The sequence below is a fragment of the Syngnathus scovelli genome, chromosome 1, assembly GCF_024217435.2.
Source record: "Syngnathus scovelli strain Florida chromosome 1, RoL_Ssco_1.2, whole genome shotgun sequence".
NCBI classification, from domain to species: domain Eukaryota; kingdom Metazoa; phylum Chordata; class Actinopteri; order Syngnathiformes; family Syngnathidae; genus Syngnathus; species Syngnathus scovelli.
Window position 1 is genome coordinate 9,374,775 of NC_090847.1, and position 27,755 is coordinate 9,402,529.

The following is a 27,755-nucleotide window of genomic DNA, read 5'->3' on the forward strand; positions in this document are numbered from 1 at the left end:
TCCAATAGCAAAGATGTTAGAAATACTAAATTGACTTTTAATATCTTTATTGATATCTTCCTTAAATCGAAAGATGGCTTTCACTATATCCTCACAAGTACACCGTTATTGTGAATGTTTTTTATATGTGCCCAAAGTCAGCTGCCTGCGCCTGCGACTCAAATGAGAACAAGCCAGCTCCACCTTAGAAGAAAGGGGAAACGGTTTCTCATAAAACCCAAAATGAATGCTGTGGCAGTGTTTAATTGTGTAAGATCCCTTTTGCAAATCATTGCTTTGTCCTTTTTTTTTTGTCCAACTTCAGAATGAACAAAGCAGTAGCTGGTTTTGCTGAAGGTGAGCCATATAACTCAACATCATTTTACTGCAAAACGTTCCTGTAAGACGTGTCTATTTTTTCCCCGAATGTTACATCCTTTGCTTGACACTATTATTCTATAAGCTTCAAGTACTGTAATTTCTGGACTATAAGATGCTACTTTTTGCACAAGCTTTTAACCCTGCAGTTTATAGTCCGGTGTGCCTTATCTACGGATTTTTCATGGATTTATCATATTGTTAGAGGATTTGTTTTGGTAATACGGATAATATGATAATGAACAAAACATGATTTTCCCCTAATTTTAGCTGGTGTGGCTTATAGTCCAGAAATTATGATGATTATATTTGACTTGTAGAGCACCTTAGAGCACTTCAAGTGCATTCTCAGTGCCACCCTAACAACTAGATGTTCGGTAACTTGCTCAATGACACTTGGGCACAGTCCCAGGGGTTCAGTATGGAACCCACAACATTTGGTTTAGCAGACATTTTGTCTCTAGCCAAATGTCAACTGGGATGTACTCTGACTCATTTGAGAACTCAAATGAGGACAAGGGCAATAGAAAATGAATGAATTGGTGAACGGGTTTGATTTCAAATGTACTTTTTGATTTTTAACTCATGGCGTTGTGATACAATTCCTTGACTTTGCTTTTTATGACTAATTGACAACCAATCCATGGCATCGTCCATCTTTTACACAGAGTCGGCTTCCCCTGACACTTACAGAATACGTGTTGCAGGAAATAGATGGATGGACACTTCCAACTTAATCGTGATGTTTTGGCGAGTAAGGAGAGAGATTTCTCATGGCAGCACAGAAGGAATATTGTAAACTCTATTCCTAGTCATCTTGTGGTGAATGATTTGTGAGTCGGGGAGCACTGTAAAATAGTGGTTAGCACATGTGCTTCAAAGTTCTGAAGTTTGCATGTTCTCCCAGTACATGTGCAAGTTTTCTTTCCTACCTTCCAAAAATGGTCACTATAGGCTCTAAATTGTCCATAGGTGTAAATATTTGTAAGACGATTTTCTTTCATGCCCAGTGCAAGTATAGCACAAAAAGTGCTAAACTGTGAACATGGGGGAGGTTTTCTTTCTTTGGAATTTTCATTCACAGGCGCAGTGAGCAAGTTTAAGTTGAACAGTTGGGAATATTGTGAAGAAAAGAAAACAGGTTAGAGAAGAGAATGTCTGCTTCCATCTCAGCCTTGCAGGAGAGAAAAAAAAAAGCTCTGGTCTCGTAGCTCCATACTGACCTGGATCAAAGAGAATCCTGATCTGATCCAAATATCGTTTGAATCTTTCATGCTAGCTGGGGTGAAGCTTAAATCAGACATGGCTGCAGAGTTCTCTGATAAGCAGGTAGCCTCTCGTTTTCATATGGGAACCTCAAATGTTTTTAGTTCACATGTATGGCCCCGAACGGAGGCTGTGTATATTTTGAAAGGAACAAAAATATTACACTTGTGTATTACAATTAAACACGAGAAAAAAATAAACATTATAGAGAAATGCAGTGAAACGTCAACAATCAATGTACCGTAATTTCCGTACTATAAGCCGCACCCGACTATAAGCCGCACCAGCTAAAATTCGAGGATATTTTAGTTTTTTTATTACATAAGCCACACCGGACTATAAGCCGCACGTGCACACGAGTTTTTTTTACAAAGAAAGACAGTACACAGAAAACCTTTTTAAAGTTTGAATAACATACTTTAACATGTCTTTCTAAACATTGCCTGTGACGCAGCAGTAGTACCGCAGCAACACGGAAGTGTGCACACGAGTTATTAACAAAGAAAGACTGGACACAGAAAGCTTTTTTAAAGTTTTAATAACATACCTTAACATTTCTTTCCAAACACTGCCTGTGACGCGGCAGTAATACCGCAGCAACATGGAAGTAACACAGCACTAATAGGGTTTGATTAAATAAAACATACCGGTAAAAGTCACTCAGACGCAGCGGTAACACAGCAGCAACACGGTAGCACAGCACTAACAGGGCTGGTTAAAGTAAAAGTAAAAAAAAGAGCTTCATCATCTTCATCTTCCTCCTGTGCACTGAAACCATCGAAGTCTTCCTCAGTGTCCGATTGGAATAGCGTTAGATATCCTTCGCCTCACACTTTCTCAGTCTCTCTTTCGTCGTCGCTTTTATTCATTTCTTCAAGTGTGATGAGGGTCTGTTCATGCTAATCTTATTCATGCACGAAGCGTTAAATTACATTAAACTAGTGAGCGACACGTATAGCTCCAGAGTAGACGGGACCACGAAATAAAGAAAAGGGTGACGCAACACAATGTCATCAACATCGACTGCCTTTAGCTTAAAAGCGGCATCATATGCATTCCTTTTGTCCCCCATAATGACGGTTTGTGTATAAAAGCTTCCTTTCAGTAATGTCCGTCTTGATCGCATTCTGCGTGATGCGCGAAATGTTCAAAACACAAACTAGCATGTCTTCTTCGGCGCATTATCTCTTCTTTGTCTGTCTCGCTCTTGCTTCCTGCTAGAGCGCCCCCTGAAGGCCGTAAAAATCTATACATACACCGCGCCGCCATTTAAGCCTCGGGGTTCAAAGTAACCTTCTGAATAAAATGCATTAAAAGTTCACATTCATTACAACTTGTTTTTGGTGAGCAAAATGTCAGAAGAATTGAATTTAAATGCTGATTGATTGGGTTTTAATACAATGCAGATGGTCCTAACAGCGCCACTGCTTTGTGTAATCTCTGAGTCACATGGCAGACTAAGACAAAGGGTTTAGAGCACAGGTGTCCAACTCAAGGCCCGGGGGCCAGATACGGCCCGCCACATCATTCTATGTGGCCCGCGAAGACAAATTGTGCATCAAATTCGTGTGTCATCACTAGAATTGCAAATTGTCTTCACTTTTAATAATATCTTGTTTTTTAAAATATTTGACCAGTTTTTACTCGTCTGATTTGAAAACGAGTTATTTGTCAGTTTGTTTTGTAGCTTTTACTGTATATAATATGAGGTGCTCATACATTTATTTGGGTTGACAGTCATAATGGCCCTCTGAAAGAAGCTATGACTACAATGCGGCCCGCGAAAGAAACGAGTTTGACACCCCTGGTTTAGAGCCCTTTGACGCAGGTCACCTAGCGTGCATTCCTACTAAAGCTCATAATAGTCACAAGCAAGACAGCCAGAATAAGCAGCAGTCATAGTAGTGTTTCAAAATAGTATTTTTGTTGTTTTTTTCTTCAAGATACCGCACAACAGTGGTCCACAGCCTTTTTACGAGTGTATAAAGTGAGTGTGATCAAGTCATCAAAAAAATCACGAAAAAATCTTATATAAGCCGCACCTGACTATAAGCCGCAGGGTTCAAAATTTTGGAAAAAAGTCGCGGCTTATAGTCCGGAAATTACGGTTGATTGATTGGGTAGAGCAAAGAAATTGAATGGCTCTAGAGCACCAACATGGACATACACTTACACACACGGCATTTTGATTGACTTTGGGAAAAGGCATTTGTACAAACACGTTTTTCCGATTAATAATTTAAGTTTCTTGTATGTTACAGTGAAACGGGAGAAATTAAAATCAATTGCGTAAATGCAAATTCCCAAGCGAAGGACACAACTAGCAGTTAATTGAGAAACGACATCTATTAGAATTAGAGGCCTTTATTTGAGGAAATACATCCATTCTTAAGGTATATGCATGAGGACAGGCTTGCTCGCTGCATCACTGAAGCATCAATGACTTTGGAGTTGGACGCACTAAAGACCGCGGCTGTTAAATAATGAAGCAGTGCATGGCAGATATACAATACGCATACAACATGTAAATATTAATGACGGCATAAATCACCTGCATCCCCTGTGCCTCTTTTCTCATTCGGCAGCCTTCAACTGATTTCAATGCAATCCACACATTGGATCGGCTCACGCCTAAACGCTCAAAGCTGGATGGTAAATAGAGGCTTGATGATGCTTGGGAGTGCTGCATTTAAAGACCACTTTCTTTAGAGAAGAAAGCACAAGACAAATCCATTCAGAGTTTATTATGCATATGCCAGTATGAGCTTTGATGTGTAACGCAAAGAAACTGGCACATCCATGAATTCAATTTGCATGTTGAACACTAATATTTCCATAGCAGCTGATACGCATGAGAAAGTAGCAAGCTGGTTGTTGGATGAAGAAAACAAGGTGGACTAAATCTTACTCCGTCAAGTCCTCCAAATGCGTTTTATTTTGTACTTTTTTGCGTGTTTCTGTAATGTCACTTTTGACTACTAGATTGCTGGACACTTATTTAGTTTGAGATGGTGTAAAATTGCATGAAGGACAAAATTGTGATTTTTTGTTGAAAACTATTGAATATCATTTGCTGTAATCCTGCTTTTTAATCCTACAGAAAGTGACAGCTGTGGTTCCTGTTGTAATGTATATCTTATATCAATGTAATATTGATATATATTGTGACATGATCATTTGGTTTGGAAAACTGGGATTTGTTTCCTGTAAACACACAACTCTTACAATTTGCACAATATTTATATTACACATTGCTCTCGCCATATTCATATACTATGTTAACATTGTGCTAAAAATGTGTTTGAAGTAATTAAGTGCTATCAATGCGAGGAAAACATGCCAATATTTTTGTACTGTAAATAAACATTTCTATATCTGCGATTTCACTTATTAAGGGATGGTCTGGAATGTAACCCCCACAACGGAGGGGACGTACATTATTTCCGGTTTTATAGGCAAGTTTAAATCTTGAGACTATGGCTCAATGACTGCTTGCATCTGTCAAGGCGCACATGCTTACTCCTGCATTATGTGTACTTAATGACGTGTCAAATGTAATTAGATAAATCTATCCATTTGGGCTCCTTAACGAGACTCAAGTCCACATGCTTGCTAATGAGCCGGTATACAATCATTCGTCCTGGGAGAGGAAGCAACCGCAGACGTTCACTGGAGTCACACATTAAATCCACCTATTTATCTTTGAGAGGTGACTCTTGCAACATAGCAAGTAACAAGAACAGGCGTGCACACATTCACTAATTATGTGTAATCATCACTCCACCATGAGAATGATGCTCCATTGGCTTATGTTCTGTTGCAACTGGAGCAGAAGTGGTATTTGTCTTATACAGTGGTGTTACACAACCACAAACAGGTATCAGTAAACAGATGGGCTACAAAGCAGAACAGTCAATTCTACTATACACTGGTCCTCCAACTTAAGAGTTTTATTTCTTCCATTGTTCCTATAATGCCATAAGGTATTGACGTGCACGCGTGAATAAAAAAACATTTTGTTGCAAGCATTTGGCCTATATTATACCATTATGTTCAAAATTAACTAAGTGAAAATGTTTATTTGTAATATTATAATTTTTATGTAACTGGAGTGCATGAATTTCATCCTGCAGTTTTTCCCCATTATGCAGGCGCATGCAGAAGTAAATAGCCAGTTGCATTATGGGAAAGATGCTACGTTTGTAGCATTTAGCTCCAAGTTTGTTCAAACATATGTGTGAGTACTTTTGAATCTATGTGCGAATATATTTGAACGCTGGAACGTTTGAACGTATTTGCCAGTACGTTCGAATATATTTAAATACATACCGTATTTGCCGGTGTATAGGTCGACTCGGTGTATAAGTTGACCCCCTAAAATTCGACGGAAATTTACGATTTTATGATATATCCTTTGTATAATTCGAGCTCAATTGTTGCATTATATTAAACTTCAAAATTCAATATGCGAAATTTATTGACGAAATGTGTTCAAATTCCGGGAGGCCGTGCGCATGCGGCTGTTTATAAGCACCGCGGAGGAGATCGCGGAGCCTCATTCGACTTCCAGCGGCCGGCGAGCTCGCGCACGCCGCCCGGCACCAACGGGAGGCCGGAAATAGCTCCAAGCCGAGCGGATCGGCACTTTATAAGCACCGCGGAGGAGATCGTGGAGCCTCATTCGACTTCCAGCGGCCGGCGAGCTCGCGCACCCGCCCGGCACATCCGGGAGGCTGTGTGCACGCGCCAAGGGGCCGAAAATAGCCCCCCCCCCCCCCCCCCCCGAGCGGATCGGCTGTTTATAAGCACCGCGGAGGAGATCACGGAGCCTCATTCGACTTTCAGCGGCCGGCGAGCTCGCGCACCCGCCTGGCACATCCGGGAGGCCGTGCGCACGCGCCAATTGGCCGAAGATAGCCCCCGCCGAGCGGATCGGCTGTTTATAAGCACCGCGGAGGAGATCGCGGAGCCTCATTCGACTTCCAGCGGGCCGCGCACTCGCGCACGCCGCCCGGTTCAAATTTTCTAAGTGCAACGCACAATGAGATGCATGAGAAACGGCCTTGGTTACCACACATTTGAAGCGATGAATACGAAGTTAAGTTTTATGACTCGGTGTATAAGTCGAGGTCGATTTTTTTCGGTCGATTTTGGATCGAAAAAGGTCGACCAATACACCGGCAAATACGGTATCTAAATAATTTTGAATCTACTGGCAAGTTCGTTTGAACATATTTGCCAGTCAAAATATGTTTTCTCCACATTGGCAACCCCACGCCTCCGTAGGAAACAACTAAAAACTCATCTGGCAGACTGGAATGAACTGTTATAGTCTTCCGCCCTTGAATTTGTACCTTAAACGTTTTTTCCCCATTGAAAAGAAAAGCCCTTGTTACAGTGAATGTCAGCATTTCCTAAACCGTGAATTAGTTGCTTTTTATGGACACTAGAGAAAAATAGTGGGTGAGAGACGGTGCCCTTTCTTGCCGCGACACATTCCAATTGCAGTCTCAAGAAATGTTCATCTTTTACACACTCGGACAGGCTTAAATATAACTGGACCTCACCAAGCCTTTTTCTTTGTGGAGCCTTTAATGTACACTTTCGAGTCTTGAAAGGTCACTATACTATAGGACAGTCTTCTGCAAGTTAGAAATGAAAGTTTTTCTTCAAAATTTTGATGGCGTACCTCTCTTGCAAAACACCTGGACAGTGATTAGACAAACAATTAAATGCTGCGACTCAATCACAGCTAATAACAAGAACAAGTAAACCGTAAATCAAAATGCAAATGTTTCCAGTTTCACTTATTATTACGAGACAAAAAAAAAAAAAATAGCATGCATTTACAACTTCAGGGTTATTGCGTTCACAAGCAAAGCATTTACGGTTGTTCACATCAGGGAATCGAAGCTTCTATTTTTTAATGCCTTGTGGATTTAATGATACAGCTGGCAAATGTTTAATGCTTTTAAGGCTTCATAATTCAAAGAGTGTGCCCGCTGACATGTACCTCGTGCTCAAACAATATGACAAAGTGGAGCTAGTTTACCAAAGTTTACTTTTCCAAACTCTCTCACTATTTTTCGTGACTAGGAACTTTAATTCCTGTGAAGAAACAGTATATGTTGTTTTAGCATGTTGGCAGTGAAATTTGTACATGAGACTCAACTCTGAACAATTCCAAAAACAAGACAATACATCATGACTTCATTACACTGACGTTTACATTGTATATGTACGGTAAATCTGTCCGATCACAAAAAATGTAATCTTCCAGTTTAGAAACAGTAATTTTAGGATTAGCCTAATGCTGTGTTTGAAGGCCGCCCAGGGTAAAACATGACATGAGGAATATTTCATAGCAAACATCCAAGGATTCAATCAAACCCTGCAGTTGATTTGTCTCATGTCTACCGATTAAGGTACGATACTCCGAAGCCTTGTGTGCCAGGTAAAAATAAACCCGTAATGAGCCGAGATTTAATCATGGCCCGTGTACTTTCTAATTACTTTTCGAGGTAATTGCATTATGAGCCGTAAACAGAAGACGGCTCCTGGAGTCCAGACGTGTTGTTTCTCCTTCTCATCTGTTGGCCTGACGCTAATTGCTCTGCATTTTAAAATGTTGGCAGAGGCGCACATGGAGACGCTAAACGCTCAGTGTTAGGTCACAGCTAATGCGCTGCGGGAAACCTGCACAGGGCAGCTAATTAACTAATTGTGCTCCCGCTGCATTGTTTTTCATAACACCGTTAGTGTGCTGGGGAATGAATCCCCCGCAGAGAAAAGTAATGAAAAAGCTTAAACTAGGGCAAAAAATTTAATCAAGTTTAAATTAAAAATAACAAAACAGAAAAGGTTTATAATGACCTGGCATTAAAAGGGGAAGTCAAAAAAGGGCTTTGTTCTATGTTCCCCACTAGTCTTAAAATTGTACTCTGATTAATACTGTGTTTGTTAAATATGAATTAAGAAGAAAAATCCACCCCTTTGTAGCCATCTCAGGAGTTGGAGATTTTGCCTCGTACTGCTACTTGCTGAAAATGACATCACAGTGCCATTGCCTACAGCTTCAACTATGTAGCAAACGTCACAAACCCATTAACGAGGTCTTGGGAGTTTAAGATCAGGGGATGTTTGAGAATATCTGCCATTTTTCACATGTCCTGAGTGTTGTTGTTAGTCACCTAAATGTTGAACAGAGGCTGTGATTTACCGAAGTCAAATTCCTTGTTTGGCACGCTGAAACATGGCGAATAAAAAACTCTTGAATCTTGAACTCTTGAATCTTGACTCTTACCTCGACGATCATTATTTTGCTCAGTCTATTTGGATCATTTCCTGTTTCATTTTGTATCATTTGTCACATTTATTTGTGTTTTGTCTTGAGTTATACGCTATTGTACAGTCTATTCTCTCACTAAAGATCATCAGAATGCAAAGAAAGCAGCGAGCAGACATCATTTTGATGCCTGATTGACTTCATGCATTTATGGATGCGTGCGCAATGCACATCCTCCATATTGCAGCCAAGTCTCGTCTCCTTATTTGACACCAGACCTAGCCCATAATGTGTTTACAAGGGATTTTTAATAGGCGCTTTCATTTAGACGAGCCTCTTCCCTCATCGACCATTAGACAAGGACAAATTGAGCTTTTCTGGGCATTGTATTTCACCAATTTGTCATGTCGTCTGTCGGCTGATCTCGTGTTTGAAGCATGATCTGTTTTTGATAAATCCATCTGAGTCGGGAGGAGATTGAATCCATCGTCTCGTGAAAATGCCTGCAATGCAGTCTTTTTTGCTTCAAATCGCTACTAGGCTAGGCTGACAATTTTAGTACAAAGACAGGAGGTACAGAGGACAAAGATTTTTCTTTTTCATTTATACTATGGTAGATAATAAAAATGCTATTATGGTTTTGCATGATATATTTGTCCAGTTGTTTTAAAATATGTACTTCTTACAAGTCCCGTTTGACTATAGAAATGGGATGAAAAAAATGACAGTAATTTCCAATAAGATGGCGGTGAGGCAATTTTATCTGTCCCAAATTGGGATATTGATAAGATAAAACTAATGAAACAACAATTGTGGTAAAAAGATGACTTTTTAGGACTTTTATTCCTATCCACAACTTATCTAAAAGGTTTGCATGTAAATTACCCATGGCCCATACCATGGAGGCGTCAAAGCCAGTTTGCGAAGCGTCTATGGAAATGTTACTGTAATATGAAGATGAGAAGATACATTCATCCAACTAACAAATTACTTTTCAGATAAGCGTTGCCTCTCAGGAGGAGGAAACGTGAGTAATTTCACGCCAAGTGATTACCCAAATTGCAGCGCACCACCTGATATGAATAAACACAATGGCAGCTGTGGAACTTAATTGCACATATAGGGAATAAATATGACAATAATTTGAGAATTAACAAACCAAAGAGCAATTAAAAACAAGAAAAGAAACATTCGGTTTAGCTGTTTTCAAGCAATTATGAGTATGCTGTCATCCCCACCATGTTTACCTTTGCCTCCTCTTGCATTTTTTTCGTTTAAATCTACTGTGTCACTTTACTTTTTCGACAACATCATGCTTCAAAACACTCGCAGACAGAACGTGTGAATACTAATGAGAGTTAACATCAGACCCCTGAAAAAAACTGTCTGCAATCTCATCAAACTCGCCTACGTACCTTTTTAAAGTTTTTTTTTTCCTTTCCTGGGACGCTTGCAGCTGTCAACATCCATCTCGGGGAATTATCTTTTTCGACGCTCGACAAAGGCGTCACCTTCTGTCGGTCCATTGAGCTCACTGCTGTCAGTCGAGCAGCTGATCGCCGTCAACATTCTCGGCGGGAACAGAGATCAAAGTTTTTGGGATGGAAGCCAGAGGTTTTTGTACACGAGGAAGACGCCCCAAAGAGCTGCGGGATATGAAATGACACGTGATCTAAACTTTGTGCGACCAAAAATCAATCGGGGACAACCCTCGGAAACTTTGTTTTACTTACCTCACCCACAAGCACGAGATCTTGCGTGGAGGCACTCGTTACTGTGCATTTTTCCCATCCATCCATTTCCATTCGTTCTTGTCCTCATTATGATCATGGGTGACAACCATTATCAATGGATAATTTAAAGCCACAGTTTTCAAAGTGTTGTGTAATATCACTCATGCTCCCTGCAGTGGTGGATGAAAGAATCACTGAATAAATAAGTTGCTCAAACTTTATTTTTTTTATCCTATACAGTTCATTTGTTAAGTACATTGATTAATTATGCAATTCAATTCATTCATTCATTCATTCATTCATGCATGCGTTTTGGAACAATTCAATGTTTTCCATGTAATACATTTAATCGAATCATTTAGGTTTTTTTTATGAGATTGAAGGGGGATATTTAAACTGCATTATATAGTGACTTCACATTATATTAAATATACTCTAGCAATATATATATGCTGCAGTATTTCAATGTTTATCCTTACAGTGGATATTGGAGCGCAAGGTTTTTTTTTTTTTGATGGCATTTGGGGAAAAGGTTATGGAACCATTGATTTTGAGTCATCACTGAACATAACATGCACATTTTGGAATGTGACAAAAAAACTGGAACGCACAGAAAGAACATGCAAGACCGGACCTGAGATTGAAACCTCTGAACCGTGAGGAAAACATGCCAACCACTATCCTGGATTTTTTTCTCTGCATAAAACCTAAACGTGAACCTGCTGACACCGGCAACAAGAAGAAAGAAATTTCTCGAAAAGGCAGAGAGATAAGTGAAGGGAAGCTTTTACACACAGCCTTGTAAATTGACAGCTCTTCTGCAAGAAAAATGAAAAAGTATATATGATTCAAAATGAAAGTTTATCGTTCCAAGGGACCAATTTCGGACTTATTTTCACCATGTAAAAAGTGGGCAGCATGGAGGCTTAACGTTCCGCCTTACATCAGAAGTATACAGAAGTAACATATGAAATTTATGGGGGCCCAATTATTTGTGGCCCACAGTACATACTGTATTTTTTATTATCCTTTATTGGGCACGTAATCATCACATTAAACATAACAGCAAATATGACCAGGTATAGCCTACACCAGTCCTCATAATTTAAAGCAATAAATTATAAAAGCAATGATATCAAAATTCACATAACAAAAGTAGCAACATATTAGATCTATAGTAATACCAGAAATTTTTGATTTATGTTATATATGTTTTATATATAAGAAAGGCATGTTATTTTAAATTTTGACATTTTATATTAGATCTTTATTTTGAAGGCAACATGTTTTCGGGTTAATGTGAGTTAAAAAGATGATGATGACTGAGAAATAAATGCTAATATTAAGGAGATGAAATCAAATGATTTTATATGATAATCCCTCATGTTACGTTCTTCTTTTGGAGAATCAATGACACATGGTATGACAAAAAGATGTACACTAGACAAAATAAGTTAGAAACCACTGGTCCAATTCATGACCACATCGTTAGCCGACTCGCTGGTGAGGGAGGCCGCGAGCTAGCTTGCTAGCTCACTATCCCGTTAACTAGCTCTTGGACCGGTGGCAAAATCGTCTAAGTCGTCTCTCTCCATATCTACACACATAACAGAAGCACTGTAGCCCGAATAACACAAAACGCAATACATGCCAGTTAAGATGCATTTTTGTTTTTAGTAGTAGGAACATTAAGTATCAATCTAAGAATCTATCTTTAAAGATATTTTACCACAATAATATGCTCATTTTATCGGATATTGAAGCGTTATACTTGGCACTCTCCTCAGTCTCTTCTCAGTTGTTTATATGCTGCGAAGTAAACACCAAAATCCTTGTTATCGTTTTCTCTCTAGTGTGGTCACACCGATTGACGTGTTCTCGTGCCACATGGGTTCCCGGACACAGCATTAGTGTGTTCTCATCTAGACCATTTTGTTTTCCGCTAAATGATGTGTAAACATGTACACTTGCTCATTGGCTCTTGTTAAAGTCATGTAAACAGCAGGCTTGCGGCACACATTTGCAGTTCATTTGAGTCAATTTTGTTTTTGCATGATTATGTAAATGATGCATTCATCCCTTGGAAGCGCATTAAGGGTTCACTGGAAGACATCAAAGATAACACATTTATTTTCCAAACATAATTTCCCTGTAGAACTGTTTGCATTCTGTTATTATGCATATATGCCAAAACATCTGCACAAAAGAATGATGCATTCAGACTTTGGTTTTTGAACGTATGACATAAACCAGTCTCCTTGCCGACTCAATTCAGTCTCATAAATACACACTGCAGTTAAATCAAATTCTATTGCTGCAAACATGAGAAGATCATTCATCAAAAATTATGTGTTTCAGAGATGTTATGAAGAGATGGCAACACAGATTTGATCCCACCATTCGTTTTCTAGTATCTCTTTATAGATAACATGACACCACGAGACAGTACAAGGTTGTATTTGACCGTTATACTTCTCAAACAATTGTAAATCTTAAAAATAGGATTTCATTACTCAGAAACCAACTTTCATTTCTTCCATCAGCGTTGTTCTCATAACACATTTGTTTGATGCGGAATCATTGACTCACTGACATTAGCTCCAGGCAAAATATGGAGTTAGTGAATAATTAAAATATTAGTCTGGACCATATTTTACTCACCTATTTTTTTTTTTTCTATGATGGAATTTGTATGTGTTTGATAAACAGTAGCTCGCACTACATCAGTGCCTATCGCCTGGAGGCGAGAAAACTGGAGACACAAGGGAAGGTTGCACTGATGTGTACTGCTGTGTTTAGTTTTATTTCATTATTATTACAATATTTTTGTTCATTGGTGAAGTACTCGGGGTTGCATTTTTATGTATGAAAGAGGATCTACAAATAAAGTTGAATTTAGAAAAGGTGGACTACTCTAGTCTGGACTGAACTGAAAGACACAGACAGTCAAACAACCATTCATCTATTTTAAAGTAATTCCCAGAATGTTTACTTTCACTGTACTTTATCTTTGAGACTTATGTCATAAGGTTGAAATGTGGCATGTGTGACCTCACTGTCATCACACGAATGATTTGCTTCCTGCACGCTGAACAAAGACATCCAACATAGCTGACGACAGTCAGGCTTGTGGCAAAAGATGATATTAGTGATAAAGGGCTCTCAATCACACGGTCAGAGGCGCTGTCTGTCTGCTGACTGATCACTTTCCACACAATGGTGGCCAGCACTCACGTTTGTCTGACTAAGCCTGTAATGATAACTTGAGAAATTAGTCTGTTGTCACCACTGACATTAGCCAGTATTCAAAGAACGCAGTCAAAGTACCCTGAAGTCACCAGTGGTTAAGCAATGGAATGGACGAGGCAGACGCTTGGCTCCACTTTTAAGCTGGCAACCGAATCACTTAATGATGTTTAATGACAGAAGACCATCAGCAGCTGAAGCGCCACAGGGCTTCCTCAGCACTGCTTTTATATTTAGCTGCAGAACTGAGCAAAAGTCTTAGGACATCATTAAATGGGTTGTTTCAGAAATACTATCTTTTAAGGCTTCACCACAACAAAACATGTCACTCTTATTTATGGCTCAGGTTTAAATCCGATGCCGTTCTTGACGTACATAAAGCCTCCCATTTATCTTGGCTTGGGACATGGCACTGGAGATTCTCAATGATTGGAGTGTTGAGTCATTAGTCAGTGGTGAGATAATTTTTTTTTTGCTCAGCTTTGACTGAGTGGTACGTTGACTCAGAATTTAGTTTGCTCCATGAGCATAGTAGTAACGCAAGCCATTCATGCAGAAGTGTTGCTTATTCACCATCATGGTGGCAAGGATTAGCCGATGCACGTTGCTAGTGTGGCTAGCTGGTGTGGCATAAGTACACACTTATTACATACTTTACGTTGAGGGCCATCTCTGTGACTTGATTATCAAGAAAAATCTGTGACTTTCAGATATGCTATTTAATGTGTTTTGAGGAGCCGTAAACTTCTAATTTTAACTTGCAAACTGTGATATTTTGAGCATTGTATTTCTTGTAACAAATTAATTTTGTACACCTTATGATCTTTGCTGGCACACGACTATGCTGTAGCACTGTGATTGGGAATTACCTACTACTATTACTTCAAGCAATTTCACTTTCCGATTTTCCTACTTTTCTTGAGCGTAGATTGTAAGCCATAAAATTCTCACTTTTGCAGCAAGGGATTTATGGCCGTAGTTTGTTGTGTTGCACAGTGTGCGCTTGAAGCTTACAAAATGGGCAGAATAAGAGTCAGGTTTCCATGGCGACACAGTAACCCATGTTGACAGGTATGTGTTGACAGACGGCCCAGATGCTGTTGTTCACTTGGTCTGTTTCCACAGAGATTTGAATGGAGAAAAATTTAGGTTCTCGTCTGTGCCGGTTGTCAATGCAATGTTGTGGGCATGTGGTAAGGCTAGAAAAGAACCCACCGCTCTCCCCCACACACACGGCACATCACGCACCTACAGCTGCTTTGTTGTGCTCCTATCGCACTGGGCCACATGCACTTTTGTGTGCAAACATAAAAACAGCAGCAAATCTTCTGTGCTGCTTGAGACGACTTATCACACCGATAGCTTTCTGTGAAAATGGGCTCAGAGAAGTGAAACCACTCGCAGTGCAGATGCTGTTGTTGCCCTTGTTTTCTTGGCCTGTTTGATAACATTGGTTGGACTGAAACACCATTGCAATTTTGTTGAATGTGAATAAATGAAACTGCTGGCATGACACTGAGACTGATGTGTATTTGTTACAAAACTGAAGATGAAGAAAGTCTTGGCACAACGCCCTGAATACACAATTGTGTTTTCTACTACAACAACATGCTGGATATTATTACTATAACAAATGCAGGAAGCAATTCCTTCTAAGGAAAAAATGTCTTGTGACTGCAGCTGTTGACCAACCAAAATGCTAAAATAATTTTTCTTGCGACCCTGGTGTGCAGAATTCTTAGCACACAATCAATTTTTTTTAAACGGCTATGCTCTTTACTTGGCTACATGGCTGCCCACACAACAGGGAAAGGACGATGAAAGTCGACAGTCATAATGGCAGCAGACGCTTTCCTTATAAAACATGAAATTTGCTTTGCATGTTTAAGCGACACTTATTACGAAGCAGAATTTGTGGCCCACCAATGCTTGTCGTCTCAAACGAAAAAAAAAAAATCCTTTAGCAACTTGGGGCAGAGGGCCTAACATAGTCGCAAACTGAGCAAATAATTCCTAAAACAACATGACACAACTAATTACAAAAAATAATTAATAATGAAAGCACAGTGACATCTGCTGGATTTGATGGCATCTAGTCTTCCGTTGCCACTATTACCAAGTAGTTTACACTAAAGTTCCTTTTATTCCCCATCGTCTGCTGCTCTGGTCCTGTCTTTCCACACCACATGATGTTTACACACACAGGTAAAGAAGAACAAAGTGCACTGAGGGCCACCAACACGTCATTAGTATTCATTACATTGGCGACACAGGGACAATTCCTCCTGCTGTCATTCCCACAGGCCTCCGGGAATCCACTGAAGGTTAATTTATATAAGTCCCCCCCCTCATCTACTCATCTCTATTCCATTAAGCTCTTCTAATACATCTTTGCTTTGCCATGTAATCTCTTTCCTACTGTCAGAGCTTGTTCTTTATCTGCCAAGATATTGCATCTTACCGATCAGTTTTATTATTGCTTATGTGGAAGTTCAGTAAAATTAAGAAATACCAGAATTGGATGGGTCGAGTTATCTTTTTTCTTTTTTTTTCTTAAAAATTCTTGAATCTTTTTGACATTGAAAGTCTGTAACACGGCGTAAACTCGTTTTATAGCACTGCTGTCAGTACCAAATGAGGAGGTTGCAGTAGAGATGAAGTGCAACACGAGTGTTTTTATCACAAAGATGTCCTTATTAAAGCTGTCAAAATGGTAAACCGTGCTAAATATTAAATAAAGTTTGTATCCATTACAGTAAAATGACTCATTTGTTAGATAAACATCCTCGAGAGGATTTTTTTAAAGATGCGAGCTCAGGAATATGTACAATGGACCGTATTTTCCGCACTATAAGGCGGACCTAAAAACCTCAAATTTTCTCGAAAGTCGGCAGTGCGTCTTATAATCAGGTGCGCCTTATATATTGACCAATATTGAGCCACTACAGCAGGCGTGTCCAAAGTCCGGTCCGCGGGCCAAATGTATATATCTTATATATGGACAAAATTTTACAATGGGCAATTCATTGAAGGTGCGCCTTATAATCCGGTGCGCCTTATGTATGGACAAAGTTTTAAAATGATCCATTCATTGAAGGTGTGCCTTATAATCCAGTGCGCCTTATAGTGCGGAAAATATAGTATTCAAATTTGCACGTTTTGGCCGATAAACATTGATATTCAAAATTTCAAAATTGGAGCCTTATGAGTTTGTTTTCATCATGCCCCCCAAATGACTACATGGATGTTTCTGTTAGGAGGGAGAGGTTATTGGAAGGCTTGTTTTAAAAAAATTCAGCGTTTCTGGTTCTTCTGGTGGGTAATTTGTTTATATTGTGTCATTATTACTCACTCAAGTGCTATGTTCTTGCAGTGTGGAATTAGAGCAGGATAGCAGCTGTTGTTTGAAATCAGTTCATGTCAAGCCTTTGAATATTCCGACAAGTTGCGTTCAAATATCAGGTCCAGGAAGGGGAAAAAGTGAAATTATAATGCTATTATTTTTATCATTACGGAAGATGGAGTTTTGAAGAAAGCCACCTTTAACCACTTGGACATGTTGTGCCGTTATTGCTCAGAAGCTGCCACGATAATGGTGATTAAAGTGGTCAGCTATTAAAAGCATTTGCAGGATGCTGCTGCTGCTGGAAACAACCCGTGACCATGTTTGTTTTTTTTCCTCGTTATTTATGTGTTGGAACCAAGGCTTGCCACTGTGAAAGCTGAAGCCATTTGGTCAGTTAGTGTTGTGTTTTTTGTATGAAAGTAATTAACACTAAGATATATACTAGTTATTTCTAATAATTGCACAAGGGAAATGCAGTTCACAAGAAATAAAACAATACACAAAATAGTCAATCTGGTGTGGTTGTAAGACAAGGTACCAATGTATAAAGCGCATAAAAAACGATTGCTTTAAAAAAAATCATTAAAAAAAAATTCCTGTCACACATTATACACGTCATATAAGACTCTTCCTGCAGCTCTGTAGTTCCATCATCTATAGGAGGCTATCAGCTGCCACGGTTTAAATCAGGCCTCATTTATTCACCTGGCACACTCATGCGAGTCCCAACTCTGTGTAGAAATCTCATCAACATTCCCATCCCTCCTCCTCCTCATCTTGCGCTCGAGGCTCCTCTTGCCAACCAACACCTTCCCGTTGGGGGTTTGCTGTCGGCGGCACCCTCCATTGATTCCGTCCCGTCTGCGGTATGAGGAGACCTCCGCCTTTGTCAGCCCAACTCCCTCAGTCTTTGAATTGCTTAGCTGCAGGTCTCCCACAGATCACACGCTCCATCTTATGGGTTTTCAGAGCTTGCTGGAATCCACAATAGTGTTTAAAAGCATAGCATTTAAATGCAGGCTTTGTGAGACACATTCACATGCACTGCTAGATGGTGGATGAGAAAGACGTCAAAGCACTCCCACTATAGTGCTTAAAGCTATAACAGAGATCATTTCCGCTTGTTACGTTGAAAAAATAAATAAAACCAATTGTAAATAAAACACATCATAGTCATGTCATTCACCACACGAATAAAGCAGTAGGCTTCCTTCTCGCTAAAAAAGGTTTTCTTCCTCGCTCCAAAAATGTGTTCTTCGGCTGCATGACCGTTTACCACTGCTTGTTTATCTCCAGTGTGTTGTCGTCCTACATTGTTTTTTTTATTTCGCCATATGTGTGTGTGTTTAAAAGAAAAAGAAAAACATGGCAACGTCACCCTGATAACTGTCTGGTGCCATAGTTAGCCTAGCTACTGTTGTTTTCAACAGCCCTCCAACTGACCTCACGGCTCTTGACTCTCCCACTGGTCCAACGGAGGATTATCTCCCTGTCAGCAGCAGCCTCTCTGAATGCCCCATTTTCGCAAGTGTCAAGTGATGCCAACTGTTGTGTACTCTCCCTTTGCTTGGCACCTCAGCAGTACTGTCAACACAGCATTACAAGTGGCTGCTGATTGTGGCTAATTGTCACATGCCAGTGTTGGCAATGCTAAAAGGTCACCTCTTTCCACCAACATTTTTACATTCTGATAAAACAAATGACATAGGAATAGTACATTTTTTGTTTGTGTGTAACATTCAAACTTTATTAAACCATTTAAGTCGTTGGATGTGTGCTATTTTTCTTTATTAAAGGTACAATGTGTAAAATGCATTTGCCATCTAGGGGTGAATTAACAGATGGCACCTTACTAGGCACTTTCGCAAGCCAGTTGCTTCACCAGGGGTGCAAGTAAAATGTCATCACAAACCACTTCTAGTTTTCCCTCAAGTGACCTTGTCGGTGCATTGTAATTACACACGCTGTAGTCATTGTGCGTTGCGAGATTGTGTTGGCTAAGTTTGTCTCCTTCAGGTAACCGTAGCAGAAAGATGGCAACAAAACATGTCAGCCTCCTGTAAGGCAAGGCGCGACCAATGTAAAATAGTAAATTACTAGAATTGTGGATCCATCACCTGGGAATGACTTCACTTTGATCCATTTTTAATGACCATATTTTTATTCTTTGGCTTTTGACCTAACATAAGACTGACTTTCTGTATATTAATTTGTGTTTCAACTTACTGATTTCACTGTCTGTGTAGTTGTATCATCATTTTATGTTATATGTAAAGCACATTGTTACAGCTGCAGTGAAATGCACCATGTAAATAAAGTTGTATTGTATTTTATTGCATTGTATTGTTGACATGTGTCCAAAAGAGTGCCATTGTTGCTTTATTGCTATGGGCCAAAATCAACCATTTCTCTGGGCCCCCTTAAGCTTGGGGTAATGCAATGTTGCAGCATCGATGACTAGAAGCTGTACATTTTTCTGCCTGTGCATGTTCTCGCATTGATTGAAATCTTTTGCTATTTACACAACTTTGGTCCACATAAATGCTCTGGGCATGTACTATATATCCTACCACTTTTTTTTTTTTTTTTTACAAAGGTCAATTGAGTTTCTCTCTTTGTTCTTGAGAACAGGGGCAATTTGTGTACACCTCCCCACATCATCTTAATTCAGTTAATTTTGACCTAGATAGTAGCCTTGGCACAAGTCAGCCTTTGGCACTCCCTAACCAAACGGTTTACCGTAATTTCCGGACTATAAGTCGCGCTTTTTTTCATAGTTTGGGTGGGGGGGCGACTTATACTCAGGAGCGACTTATATATGTTTTATTTCACAAATTTTTACTTGAGCATTAAGTCCACTTACTTACAAGTACAGTTGACCACTTCCCATGTTATTTTTAGTATAGTTGATCACTTCACATGCTTTTATATCTTTATCTTGAACATATTCAAAACATAAAAAATAGAGAAAACATCAAATAAAGCAATTAACACTTTAAAGCACCATATCCAAGTCCACTGTCTGCTGTATGTACACTTGCTCTATTTTTGCTCCTTATATTTATTATTATTATTTATTATTATTTGGCCCATTCTCAGCTCTTTGTTTGTGTTTGTCACGTTAGCATACCTATCGTTTAGCCTGTTGTTGCTATTTAATGAATTGGAGTGACACCGATGGTTTTATAAACATGTTATTCATGTAATAGTTGTCCTTAATCACTCTATATGTTACGTCAGGCCCGTTCTCAGCTCTTTGTTTGTATTTGTCACGTTAGCATACCTATCGTTTAGCCTGTTGTTGCTATTGTTTAGCCTGTTGTTGCTCGTTCATGACTGTTTTTGGTGTGGGATTTTGTCGAATAAATTGCCCCCCAAAGTGCGACTTATACTCCGGAGCGACTTATATATGTTTTTTTCACTTTTTGGGGCATTTTATGGCTGGTGCGACTTATACTCCGGAGCGACTTATAGTCCGGAAAATACGGTAGTTCGATGCTGTGTGTGCAAGGGCATATTAATTTGTGGCAAGTGACGTAAATAGATTAGAAGAATCAAAAGAAACGTTGACGCACTGTAATTGATGGCCCATGAAACAGGCATTCTGTGTTCTAAATTACTTTTATTGGATTTATTTTCAACAGAATTGAACTTTTTCACAAGTTTCAATTCTCAAGAGGGGGCTCTTGGCCTGTGGAATAATTGGAACTGCAACTGACGATGAGTCTGACGTAAACCACGTAGAAGAGGAAGTGCCCGCATCTTCGACCTTCTGTTGTTGGCGGAGTGATACCGAGGATGAAGATTTCATTGGATTTAGTGATTTGGAGTGACACGGATGGTTTGGTAAACTTGTAAGCATGTTATTTATGCTATAGTTATCTGAATATACTCTTAATATGTTATGTTAACATACCAGGCACATTCTCAGTTTGTTTATTGCTGGTGCGACTTGTACTCCGGAGCGACTTATAGTCCGGAAAATATGGTACATAGTAAAGAATGACAAGAAGAAATGTTTCTGATACTCAAAAGATTTTTTTTTTAACTTAAAGCTGTACTGCAGACATTGATTAATTTTGTTCACTTTGAGGCAAATTTTTGTCTTTATGATCCCCCATGGAACCAACTATCCTAGTGGTTGGGAGGTTAGACCCCATCCAATGCATGAAAAGGATGGCCGCAGAACTTGATAAGCTTTTGAAGGAATAACAATAAAAAAAGATGGTGAAAAAAACGGGTGGACATCATGTCCTATTGGAACCGCGTATATCAGACAGATGGGCAATAATGAATTAAATCTAATGTGGACGGATAATCATTTTGAAAATGCATAGTTTACTCAAAAAACAAACTGCTGGAAAGTGGCCAGTAAATTTAATGTAAACATGGTTGATTCTCAAATCATTTTTATATGGTAGATGGTATTATATATTTGGTAATGTTCTCCCTCACAGGGGTTAAAAGGAACGACAACCAAACAAGCCAAAGCGATGAGTTTAGCTTCAATGTTCCCATCTTTGCATTACCTCACTGTGCTGCTGACGGGCATCCAAGTAACATTCAGCACCACGTGGAAAAATGAGGATTAATTGTTTTGCATGTGCACAGGGGGCAATCGCAGCAGTCCGTTTTATTGAGTTCCCGTCGAGAGTCCATATGCTTGGCTGAAATGTGCCAGCAGCGTGTTAGTCTGCACTCTGGACTGCAGCGCTGCCATAACGACATGGATGCCCGTGGCTCCCATCCCAGAATGACAAGCCTCCAGTATTTTTTTTTTCCCCCACAAAAATTAGCAAGTTTTTAAATGAAGTAATAGGCTGAACGGAGTAATGGACTACAGATGGATTGGACATGTTGCAGTCTGACACAGTCTCGTGCCAAAGTCAAACTACAGCCTGTTGCAACCAAAGTGATGGCAAACAAGAAGTGAACTCCACCAAGGTTGAACTCTTAACAGAAAGTGGGGGAAGAACTTATCTTGTGCTTTTTTTGTTTGCTCACATGATAGATGTCATTTTCATGAGGGAGCAAAATGACTCATGTCCAGAAGTTGGGCTGTAGCTGGAAGGAAGAGGACAGACTGGCACAGGACAGTCTCAGTTGGAGGAACTTTTTTGCTGGTACTCCAGATTGAAGACTCTAAAATGTCCATAAGTGTGTTTGGGACTGTAAATAGTTGTTTGCCTACAAGTGTCCTGCGAATGCTGTTCCTTAAGTCTCACAAGTCTTTACTGTGATTGACTAATTTGCATTTTAAGGTATGGCCTCCGTACGGGACCAGACCGATGTTTGGCAGCGAGAACAATGGTGGAATCTACCAAAGCATTTCTTTGTTCCCCTACTGCCCTTTTTTATAATTTCTGCCTGTCCTTGAGGTCCAGATTGCTTTTTGACAGCTCTGAGATAAATGCCCCATGTCCATTGCTACATATTTTATTTGGCTGTGTCCACTACATCATGGCCATAAATCAGCACAATGTGTATAACTGCTGTGCGTGTTGCGGATGTGCCACATTTGCTCAACAACTTGAATGAAAATTTGCTTCCTGAAGGCCAGCCCAAGATGTCCACTGTCGCTGGGTTGATTTATGAAAGCCTAAACGCCTTGTGCGTTTTGATAAGAGAGAGCGTGAGACCTATTTTCTGCTTTAAACACTGTCTTTTCCATAATAGCCAGTTCATACCTGTTGATCTTAAAAGTCTTTTTCTGTCCTTCTTTAAAGACCCAATAACATAATAATCAACTTGGAAGCAATAATGTGGGCATCTTTACGACTTGTTTGCAAAAATGGTCAAGTGACGAAGTAAGTGCATTGCATTTGTTACAAAATCATTCATCCAGCAAATTTGTGACCAGGTGATTTGTCTCCTTTGGGTATCCATAGCAGAAACATGGCTCAGAAAATGGCTCTGGCCTCTGGCTAAGGTGCGACAAGACTGATAATATAATAAGCGATCACGAGACGTACAGTTGCATTTTTTTTTTCTAAATGTACAGCAAAGTGATAGAACATATCGTTTTTGGATATCATCCAAATTAATAGTAGGTTTCTCAAATAAATACATTTGCTGGGTGTAAGCAAACTTCTGCGAGTATCTGGTCCACTAAAATTGGAGCATATGACTCATGCTGATCAACAGGAGGGGCTTACTCTTGTAGCATTGGTGATTAATGCCTCACTAATTCAATGGTCTGCAGATGGGCTGTGCTGGCCTGCCACTTGTTGTGCTGAGCTGTGTCGCGTTGACCCATCTAATCGTACCCGCTAGACGAGCGGATAATTAATGGCGGTGTGGCAACACGGAGAGAACCGGCGGCCATTAACAGGCTACGGCCTCGACCGTGTTTACCCAATGTGTCCTGCTACTCGCTTAATGAGAATACGAGTTAATCGAACATCTGGACCCGCTTGTTGATCACAAGTAGGGAAGAAGAATCGTCAACTACGTCACACACCATATGGGGGCATCCAAATGAATTACAATGGGAACATCGATGCGATTCGCCAAAATAATATGCATCACTGAGAAGACACTTTGTTTTGCCTCTGTGTAAGGTTCTCTTACTTCCTTTTCCACATCCTTTTGGTAGCTCCATTAACAAAGTACATCATCTAGCGAGAGCCAATACAAGAGCCGGAGCCAAAATATCTTTTTTCATTTTTATTTGTTTTCTGTATTACCGTATTTTCCGGACTATAAGTTGCTCCGGAGTATAAGTCGCACCAGCCATAAAATGCCCCAAAAAGTGAAAAAAAACATATAAGTCGCTCTGGAGTATAAGTCGCATTTTGGGGAGCAATTTATTCGACAAAATCCCACAACAAAAACAGTCATGACAGAGCAACAACAGGCTAAACGATAGCAACAACAGACTAAACGATAGGTATGCTAACGTGACAAACACAAACAAAGAGCTGAGAACGGGCCTGACGTAACATATAGAGTGATTAAGGACAACTATTACATGAATAACATGTTTATAAAACCATCGGTGTCACTCCAATTCATTAAATCCATCGATCATTCGATACGATAGCAACAGGCTAAACGATAGGTATGCTAACGTGACAAACACAAATGAGGAGCTGAGAACGGGCCTGACGTAACATATAGAGTGATTTAGGACAACTATTACATAAATAACATGTTTATAAAACCATCGGTGTCACTCCAATTCATTAAATCCATCGATCGTTCTTTGTCAACAATGGGTGCGCGCGGCTGAGGGCAACTTGCACTTCAAAATATTCCACAGGCTCACATAACGATAGATAAACTATATTTCAAATAACTATAATATAAGCAATAATATTATCAAACATCCGTGCACTTTAAATCCATTAAATCCATCGATCAAATTCCTCCTCCTTTGTCAACATCGCCGCGCGTGCGCCCTGACGTCAGCCTCGTCTTTATTCCACAGATCTAGTATATAACTATATTGTAGCGTTAACAAAGTACAAGGAAAGATGTGGGTTTGGTAAACGGCTCTTTATTAAACAAAACAAACTTCCAAGCGTGTGGCGGCATGGACTTCCAGACACGAGAGCTCCATGGCACAGGACCGGACGTGCGTAATGGCCATGTCCGAGCCCCATGCACCGTTCGCGGACAGCCACTCGGCCGAGCGCCGGCCCCCGACTCAGTAGAGTAGGACCGGGCGTGCGTAAAAGACATAATAGTTTTTCAAACCTTCTATGTCACTCCAAATCCTTAATTCCTTCAAACTCTTTTTCCTCCGTGTCACTTAGAAATGATCACCGCTAATGATGCCGGTAGTCCTTACCTGGGTACGTTTGTCCTTTATGTAAACAACCGCCGCGCCGCGCCGCGCCGCGCCGCGCCGTGCCACTGACGTCACTTGAAATAGTAATCCATTGGTACATCAGGATTCTCCAAACTTTCTTTCTGCTGCTCAATTACTGTTTTCAGCTGCATATTTTACAACTTGAAGTTTGTAACTTGCAAAATATGAGTTTCTTTTTGGTGCCATTTTTCTTAAGCCCACCCAGTTGATGAGTCACGGCCAACGGTGAAATTTAGAGCGGCCTCATCCAGTTTCAAGGAAAATATAATTTTTTTCAGATGTAGTTTTTTGCTTTGTTTATTTGGTTGTTTTATCAAAGTCAAAGTGTGCTTTATTGTCGATTTTTTTTCCATATACCAAGACACACAAAGAGATTGAAATTACGTTCCCACTATCCCTCGGTGAGATAGTACACATATGCATACAAGCAACACAAAAAAAAAACAAGGCACAAACAATGAATAAATAAGAGTGTTGAATAAATGATAAATAAACAAATAATAATAAATAGTAATAAATATAAGAGGAACAAAAATGGAGCAAGTGTACATACAGCAGACAGTGGACATGGATATGGTGCTTTAAAGTGTTAATTGCTTTATTTGATGTTTTCTCTATTTTTTATGTTTTGAATATGTTCAAGATAAAGATATAAAAGCATGTGAAGTGATCAACTATAAAAATTTGTGAAAAAAAAACATAAGTCGCTCCTGAGTATAAGTTTCCCTATAGTTGGAACACACTCCTTCTTAAAGAGGGGAACCACAATCCCAGTCTGCCAATCCAGAGGCACCGTCCCCGATGTCCACGCAATGCTGTAGAGGCGTGTCAGCCATGACAGCCCCACAACATCTAGAGCCTTTAAAAACTCTGGGCGGATCTCATTTAACTACTTCAGTAAAAACGTAATGGAGTACACAGTATTCTCTGTATTTTTTGATTGATTGAGACTGCTAAAACTGTTTCGACTAATTGGCTAAAATGTTTGCTGCCTGAGGCTTAGGATGAAACCAAGCGCTACTCTAAGACAAAAAAATTACACATACACCGGTGCTGTTAATTGATTCCAGTATGACGCAGCATGGCAGCAAAACGACCTTTGGGCTGGCCTACTGTAATTGCAGAAAGTGTGAGCGATGTTTTTCAAGCTAATAGCACTAATGGGTGCATCAAAGGCAGACGGGGTGGCCGATGTTTTTTTATTTTTATTTTAGGTATTAGGAAATCTGAGCATGTGCAAACAGTATCATGAGAGTCACATCATCATAATAAAACGTTGCTGATCCCTCTGCACAAAATGTGCGACTAGAATTCATGCTACTAGTTAACAGGAAACTATTGGAAGGTTTGAAAGGAACTTGTGGACTTGTATAATGACGTTTAATAAAGTAGCAATACGTTGTATGCAGTTTACATTGTAAATGTATGTAAAAGTAAGAAAAATGAGCAATTGGTCACTCAAAAAGTAAACCTTTTTAACATTGTCAGCAATAATCTAACAGAAGAATACAACTATATAATATTAAATATTTTATCTCATGAAAATGGGATATTGCTATGTTGTTTTGCTGTTGTATATTATTTGGATGTTTGCATTTCTTCATATTTTTCCACCGTAGTGTTTGGTAACAATCAGACACAGAATGGGGAACGGACACCAAGAAAAATCACCCAACAATCAAATGTGTGACCTTGAGATTTAAATCATTTTTAAGTCAGTTTCGAAAGAGGTTTTAAAAGGACAGTTTGGCTTCCAAGCAGTGTTCCCGTTTTTACAGGTGGTTACCTAGTTGATTAAAATAATAGAAAGTTCAGGTCAGTGAAAGTCCCAGCACAGTTTAGATCCCAAAGCCGCAATGAAGTCAGGGGTGGTACCCCACTGTGTCACAAAGACAGCTGTGGTGCCTAAAGAGTCATTGTTTCAAATGAGTGTTTCAGGTTTCAAAGATGCTCATCATTTTTGGCCAAGGCTTCATTGGCTACTTAATACTTTGATTTAACGCTTGAGGGCCGGCTAGACATTCCCAATTTTCCATGCACATACAGTGATTTCAAATTTAACGTAAACAGTATGAGTAAACTAAAAATTCTGAAGCTGGAAATTACAAACTCAGAACCAACTCCACACCCTTGGAAAGTTTCATCGCCCAGCTAAAATGGTTAATAAATATATCCATAAATTCAAAAAACATAGCAAGACTAACATAAATGGCCAGTGGGTTTAAAATGTCCATACTTGCTACTAACCAAGCAAGTTTCATCAGCACAATCAAACTATGCAGATGTCAAACGGTTGACAAGCTTTTAAAAAAAAAGCTATTAACATTTCACTTCTCTCACTCATTACTCACTCAGAGATCAATCAAGTCGAGTTGACTGGAGGGGGCTTAAATATTCGCGTTAGGCCAGGATCCCTGTATTCCTCACTCAAATGCATTCTGGCTGACTTGCTTGCTTTGCCCACTGATGATGAATTGGAATCTATGGCCGCTGCTGATCATCCCTCTCATTTGCTGGCGAAATGCTTTTTTTTTTTTTTTTTTTTTTTTTAAACTTGTGAAAGATCGAATGGCTTCTCGCCACGCCGGGAGGAATATGGCCATCAATTCTAATGCCGTTTGTCCGGCCGCTAGAGAAAAGAAAAGTGCAATAGTACAGCTGCATCATTCCACTTCATTCAGTTATCAAAAACTTTTAGGGTCGCCTATA

General features: G+C 39.7%; 1 long non-coding RNA gene across 2 annotated transcripts; it reads right to left on the bottom strand.

Moving 5' to 3' along the window:
* Nucleotides 1-3,712: 3,712 nt before the first annotated feature.
* LOC125990196 (uncharacterized) lies at nucleotides 3,713-27,755 on the bottom strand. 2 transcript variants are annotated; one of them, XR_007488850.1, is made up of 6 exons: nucleotides 27,398-27,755; nucleotides 10,642-10,811; nucleotides 10,324-10,554; nucleotides 7,191-7,328; nucleotides 4,175-4,326; nucleotides 3,713-4,096 (listed from the first exon to the last, which is right to left on the bottom strand). It is a non-coding gene; the product is annotated as an uncharacterized lncRNA (long non-coding RNA). The 2 variants fall into 2 exon arrangements; XR_007488848.1 differs by having other exon boundaries at nucleotides 3,713-4,326.